Source organism: Lepisma saccharinum, chromosome 5 (assembly GCF_977018435.1).
Source record: "Lepisma saccharinum chromosome 5, izLepSacc3.1, whole genome shotgun sequence".
NCBI lineage: Eukaryota > Metazoa > Arthropoda > Insecta > Zygentoma > Lepismatidae > Lepisma > Lepisma saccharinum.
In genome coordinates, this window is record NC_139233.1 from 51791755 (window position 1) to 51798921 (window position 7167).

Below are 7167 nucleotides of genomic sequence, written 5' to 3' on the forward strand. Positions count from 1 at the left end.
CTTAACCATGCCTATTCTGCCTGTCAAGGTGTGAATGTAGAAGTATGTAAGAATGTGAGTTTAGCAATGTTGAGTGAACAATTTTTATGGTGCTGCTTGACAGTGGTGCATAGTGATAGCAAGTTTGCCACGTAGCATGTGATATGTGTGGCAAACTTCAGTTGCATAATGAGTGTCAATACATGCCATGAAAATCTGCAGTGAACAGCTTATGTTACCACTCTACCGATAATTTCTTCTTATATTTTTCTTTTTCTACGCTATCACACTTTCCTTCACATTCCCCTGAAAAACATACATTAGTCCTTTCTTTTTTATCAATTATCACCTCCCATTCAAATACAAATTTTGTTTTAACCTGAGATTGGTTGCGCTCGCTGTAGTCACGTCACGGGTGAGCATGGTGCTTACCCTTGCTTTTGAGGCATATTTAACCGTATTTTAATTTTTTTAAATTTATTTTTTGTACTTGTAATGATCTGTTTATTATAATCCTTATTCATTAAATTTTTGTTTCAAAATGTTTATTTGTTTTCAAACAGCGTAGTATACATCGTTGAAGCAACAAGTCTCAGCGTTAACAAAAAGCTCATGTTCCTCTGAGGTAGTTCCATCTGATCTCCAGAAATCTGATATAATATAAAATCACTACAACACCTTTTCGAATTTTCTATTAACATGACAAGAACATATAGGTACGAAAACTCACTAGAAACAGGATAGACCTATTGACTAAATAATGCACAAATGTAAATAAAAAGATATATAACGTAATCGGTTGTGTGAGAGCTCTGCGCTCACACTGATAACACTATTTCCACAACAATGGTCTCTTTAATAATGACATTTACGTCATCTCATATAAATGTGATCAGGTCGCTCGTGAAACTCTAAAAGTCAACTAGAGATCACCACGGGCCAATATTTTAAATACTGTTAAAATGCCACTTCATTAAAATTTAAAGTGAGCACGGTGCTCACCTGCGACCGATCGTGGGTTAAGTCTCTAACAAAAGTACTAAAAGCAGTGCATAGTGGAGTCAATTATCTGAAGCAATGCTCTGGTACTATTTGTTCTGAAAAATACTAATTGTGTATTAACTTTACCTGTGGACATTGCATATTTTCTTATTTGAAAAAATCCATTGTTTCAAGATTGTCCTTGATGCAAAGGTTAAATTTGTTACTTCATTCATAACACAACTGTGAATGTAGATACATACAGCTGTTCCAACAAACCTGAAGTCAGCAATTGTGGAAATATTCATTGTTTTTCACACTTCAATCTGCTTCTGTGGAGGATATCAAACCAAGCATGTTCTATAGAAGGAAATGTGAAATCTAACTTCTCTTTCAAAATTATCTATAGATTATATTATAGTGAATCTGAATTTGTAAAACAGTTTATGTGGAAAATAAGCGCATCAGGAAATGTTACGTATAATTGATATTGTTTGTCAACTATGCAGAGAAAGTGGAAGTTTCGTTCAGTTTGTTTTATCTCTTCCTTGCGATCCGCGAGAGACAAAAGACAGACGATAGATTCAGGAGTTGAATGGCTTCGTCTACGCGGCTGGTCCAGGGATACGTGCCTCCAGGTTACGTTTCCGAACAATAGGATAGGTGAACCTAACCTACTCACCCACTTTGGGCTTGATTGAACCTACGAAACTACCCTGCTATGCAACCTGGACGCACCCATCCCCGTGCAGCTCTACGCTGTCCTCCAGTGACCATTAACATGGAGGATGTCCCCAGTAGACCAGCATCCATTCCGAGGAATGATTGCTGGTTTATCATAGGGACTTTCAGCCTAGTTATTCCGGAGCGAGAAGTACGCTTCCCGGACTTACCCGCCCAAATATGAATTGATAAATCAAGATGTTGGAAAGACACATTTAATATTCCGGGTATTATCACTTTTAACTATACACAAGCACTGCACAAACTTATAGGTTCGTTTTTACACATGGAACCAACAAATGGGTAAAAAAAGCATGGTACTTACATATTCTGCATTCACCTCATCACACCTGGGCCTTGCTACAAACACTTGTCACTCCAACTATAAATGGGGGGATTTCAGTGAAATTGCACTAAAAATATAGCGGTATCTTAATACATATGGGTATTGGCTTGCACATGAACTGTTTCAGGGAGCTGTATGACAAAGGATGGGCCGAATAATCATGGATGTCTTTGGATACAAAACATCATGGTTTCCTGAAGGCTCATTGTCCTCACCATGTGGTTTTGAAAATTTCCGAATTTTCATGGATATTAGTTCCATGCACTTTAAGGCACTGTAATTCGTTCATATTATACACTACTGGACTATTTCCAAGCACTTAGTAGATATTTCACATGTTGGAGTACAATGGCTACTCCATTGTCCTCTCTCCACTGGCCTACTCAGGCCCAAAAACTTGGAGCGATGTGAACTGTACTAAATCTCAACACAAAGTGAAATCAAGATGGCTTCCTCTCATGTTAAAAGCTATCTCAGTCTTATTGTCTGGTAGCCACGCCCATGAGGCCATCTGATCGGTCCACAGCTCCTTGGGTTACTTGCCTTCATCTAGTACCTAAAGAAATCCACTAGATGGCAGTCTAGTCAGGGCTAGTTCCACTGGCACTCACCAGATGGCTCTGGTGCTGTGAGACCGATTGTCTTTTGTCAAAAACATCGATTTTTTGATGTTTTTGTGGTTTATTTGCACATATAATTGTGACTTGGAGTTATTTTCAGGGAAAGCAAGTTAATTTGTGCTTGCACAAATGTTATCCTGAAAATATGTGTGTTAATAAAAAAATTGCATGAAAAGTAACATGTGCTCTCTGAATTCTACCTATCAACAAAAGGTTGTTTTTTTGATAACCAATGAATTTTGGTCTGGGGCTTATTAATTACTTAATATTTCGATGTTATATCATACTTTTACTAATTAGCCCTAATTTCTGTTAATCTTAACATATCTGGGAATGTCTATTCCTATTAATTCTACCTGAATTGAATTGGCCTTGTACTTTGGTTGGAGTGGAGTGCTGCCTGTATGTATTGGGGATGTATACCCAACTTTTGGTTGGTTATACATATCCCGGGCCCTCGGGAAAAGAAAAAGGATACGTGAAGCGGATCATTTTTCTTTACCCTTTACTACACTATACCCAAATACATACACAAGATATTTATATACACACTGAATCGTTATGACCACGCTGGTCCGAAAAGAACATATACATGAAAGAAAATAAATTTGCAATTATTCTTGCCCGTCACTTGGATATATGTTTGAGATATTGTTCTGTTCGATATATCGAACGATTTCCTAGAAGGTATATACATGGTTAATATAACACACACTTAAAAGTTTTCAATAAATGATTTTAGTTATCCATGTTATAATGTCTGCTTCTTGTCGCACTGAATACAGTTTTTGTGTTTGACCTGAGCTGCTTAGTAGTTTTTAGATGTGTATCTAATGTCTCACTTGAGGGTGCAGTATCTTCAAAAAATGTTCACCATACACCTTGGTATGTTGTCTACGTTTGGTCACCTCACAATTGTTCTTCAGTATCTCCTTAGGTGGAGATCCCCGTCGCCTGGCTTTGTGGAACATCCGTTGCCAGCGAATGTTTTTGTTGCTCGATTGGCGGAACAATGCTTTGACCTGGCTGCCCATTGGGATTGTGCACAATCTGTGGAATGCACTCCTTGTGTGAAGTCTGTAGGATTGTCATGGTGGTTCGTTTCTGGACGTCAATGTTCGATTACGAACCCCTGACACACTCCCTGCTTCCCCATATTGCTGGAACGCTGAAATGATTGTCTCTAGTTCCTGGTATGGTATGCTTGGGGGGTCTGCTGCTGCCTATGACACCATGCACTTTTGCTTTGTTTGCTCCGGGGTTTTTTGTGGTGACACTGCGGGGGAGTTGGAGCGATGTACTCACTGGCCCCACTTCACACGCAGGCTTTGACCTTACCCTTGTTGGTTTTGGGTTGTTTCCCATAAACAACCCTATATGTTTGGGGGTGCTCGCATATTTCTATTACTGCTAGCCCTGGTTTTGGGTCGAACCCAACCCATTGATAGTGCAAATACCCAATGATTGCTAAACAATATTTCGCTTGATTGGTGGTGAGTGATTTAGCATAGATTTACACTCATAGGGAAATAAATCTCTATATGATGGTTGGAATCACTTTTGTGTCCAACGAAGAAATTTTCTTGGTAAGCAACAATGAATGTACCGTTTATACCATACTGCAATTGCCTTGGCATATCACACTGAAATAATACTTTTGTATACAACAATGAAAATGACTTTTATACTCAACAATGAAATAATCTTTTGTATATAATAATGAAATACTCTTGTATACAACACTGAAATTGACTTTTGCATACAATGATAAAATAATCCCTCACGTGATCTTGACAAAAAATTTTCTACCCTATGTACAAATGGGTGAATGTCACAGACCAGACAGAACCTCATCCACAAAACCTCTGACCTTTAACATATATTAATACTAGTGTTCAAAAAAAGTGTAGCTTTTTCTCCTCATCTTGTACCTGTTGTACACTCCTATCCGTGCGTCTTACCCTGGATGCGCTAGAGGGATACCAATACCTCTTATGCGACTAATACTATAGCGCAGGAGCCGTACCGTCGCGTACTTCTCTCCTAGGTCCTACTGATATCGGGTTTAGGAAGAAACGTAGAGCTGACGAGCAGACATCTACAGTTTCCATGGGGAAGTATCACAAGGGTACGAGAGTGGAGCCATTTGTGCGCAGTTACTCGTCTTACCAACAGACTAAGCAAGTCGTAGGGAAACGGCTGCACCCCGTCGGGATTGAGGTTGAGTCCTCTTTGAATTCAGAGGCCCCTTGGCTTGAATTAACTTCTTTGAGGTACTCTTGATGCTAACACCGGATGTAGTAGTCTGAGCTTCTCAATGTAATGACTATACACCTTATAGCTACACCTCCACAACTTCATGTTATTCACATGTTGGTTGGGTAGGCTCTTACCGCTAACACAATGAACAAGATTAAATATGTTATCTGTCACCTGATCACTACAAACTAATGGACCGAAGAAGGTGTGGAACAATTTGTGGGTCTGTCCCTCTAGAGCTTTGCTTTGGAGATGGGATTTAAGAAAAACTAAGTCGTACACTTTGATCACAGTCCTGTTTTGCTGTGATTCATTTACCTTATTGTTGGCTTTGTTTCGCCTTTCGGCCGTCCGGGATACAGCCATGAACAATTGCTGATCCCATTCGGTTTGTTCACCTGTCGGAATATGAAAGTGTTCCATAACGGAGTTCCTGAGTGAATTGTTTGGCCCTAACTGGGGACCATTGTCTACTATGATTCTTTGGGGAAGTGAAAAATGTACAAAACATATATCAATGAGTTTCCTCACTATTAAATTCCATGGTTACTAACCGAGGAGGAATTGTTACACCTTGGCCACCATCACCCCCAGCGAGAATAGCACAGGCTAGTTTCCCGAGGGTTGCTCATAGGGCAGAATGGCATTCATCTCGCTCTGTTGAGATTCCATTTGTTTACCCTTGGGTGTGACCTGGTTTGGTGAACCATTTTACCTCATCGAGTGCATTGAGTATGGCATCCATACCTCGTGGGCTGAAGTGAACCAGGTCGGGTCTCATGTTTTGACCGTAACCCATGGTTTCTTCGAACAGCAACATGTTCATTTCTTGGCCCTTGTGCACAAATTTCGATGAGGAATCCAGAACCCTTACATTGCTATTATCATCAAGGGATAATATCTTTGCAACTAATGAGTCATACATGGCCCAGAACCTGTGTCGGTTCTCATTGGCTAACCTGGGAACTGGTGGAGGAGTCAGAACAATGACCTTCTGAGCACCTTTCCTCTTTAGGGTGTAAATGATATCCTGGAGGTTCCGGAACACCTGGTTGGTGTCCTTCCCTCGGAGCATATCATTTGTGGATACCATTAATAACGCATTTTTATGAACACACTTTTCCCTTCTTAAAGCACTGAGCAACTGCGCTGAGGTTTGTCCAGATATGCAAAGTCCGATGTGGTAATTACCATCACTGTCTCTTTGGACAGGATACCCGAATTTTCTTTGCGCAAGACGTGACAACATTGAATCACCCACTGCCTGATACTGATTTATCAGTGGAGTGTGCTTGCATTAATCTGAACATTGTGGGACAGGTTTAGGTTTGGCATCGCCCTTCCCCACGTCAGGACGTTGCCTACCTAGTTTCCCTGGTTGTGCACATTTGGATGCACCTTAGCGAGATGCTCGGAAGACCCGTGTGAGCTGGCGGAACTCTTACGTTGGGACGTTCCACCCTTTCTCCGGTCTACCTTGCTTCTGTTTGGGTACTCCTTAGGCCGGGAGCCCCTCGCAGATTTGCACATATGAGCGTCCTCCTTTTTGGACGAACCGCTCGCTTCACCCTGACCACAACTCACATAGGTCCGGTTAATGCGAGTCGTGGTTTTCCCGTAATTGGGTCGTGCTGGCCTTGCAACTTCCCTCTCAGGATATTGTGGCACTTGCACACTCTCATACCGAAGTATGGAGTTGGCCACCTCCTGAAGAGAGACGAAGGGAGCCAGGATTAACTGGTCCTTCAAGCTGCGCGGCAGCTGTTGCACAACGTGGGTGAAAACCTGGTTGTCGGCGATTTCTGGCAACGCAAGCCTAATCATTTTGACTTGGCGCCAGAAATATTTGTGCACTGATCTGTGCTGGGATGGGTTGTACCTTTTGTTGAGAGCCTTCGCCAGGGAAGAAGCTCTCCACCCATCCCCTTGGAAATAGGAGAGGAACTGCCTTTTGAAATCCGAGTAGGACTTGAACTTTCGTTCGTTCCTCTCGTACCACTGCCCTGCTTCGTCCCGTAGACAGAACGAGATTATTTGGAGGGCATCCGCCAAATCTACCTCCAGGAGAGTGAGATCTCTCTCAAACTCCTGCACAAAATCTGAGGCCAGCCTGTTCCCCTGCCCGTTAAAGGTTGGGAGCTGTTTGAGATCAGCAAACCTAACCCTAGGTTTGCTCTTGTTCCTCCTCCGGTTCTTCCTCTTCCTCTGGCTGCGGACTTCGGCGTCCGAGCTTTCGGAATTGGATTCCGGGGAGTTACC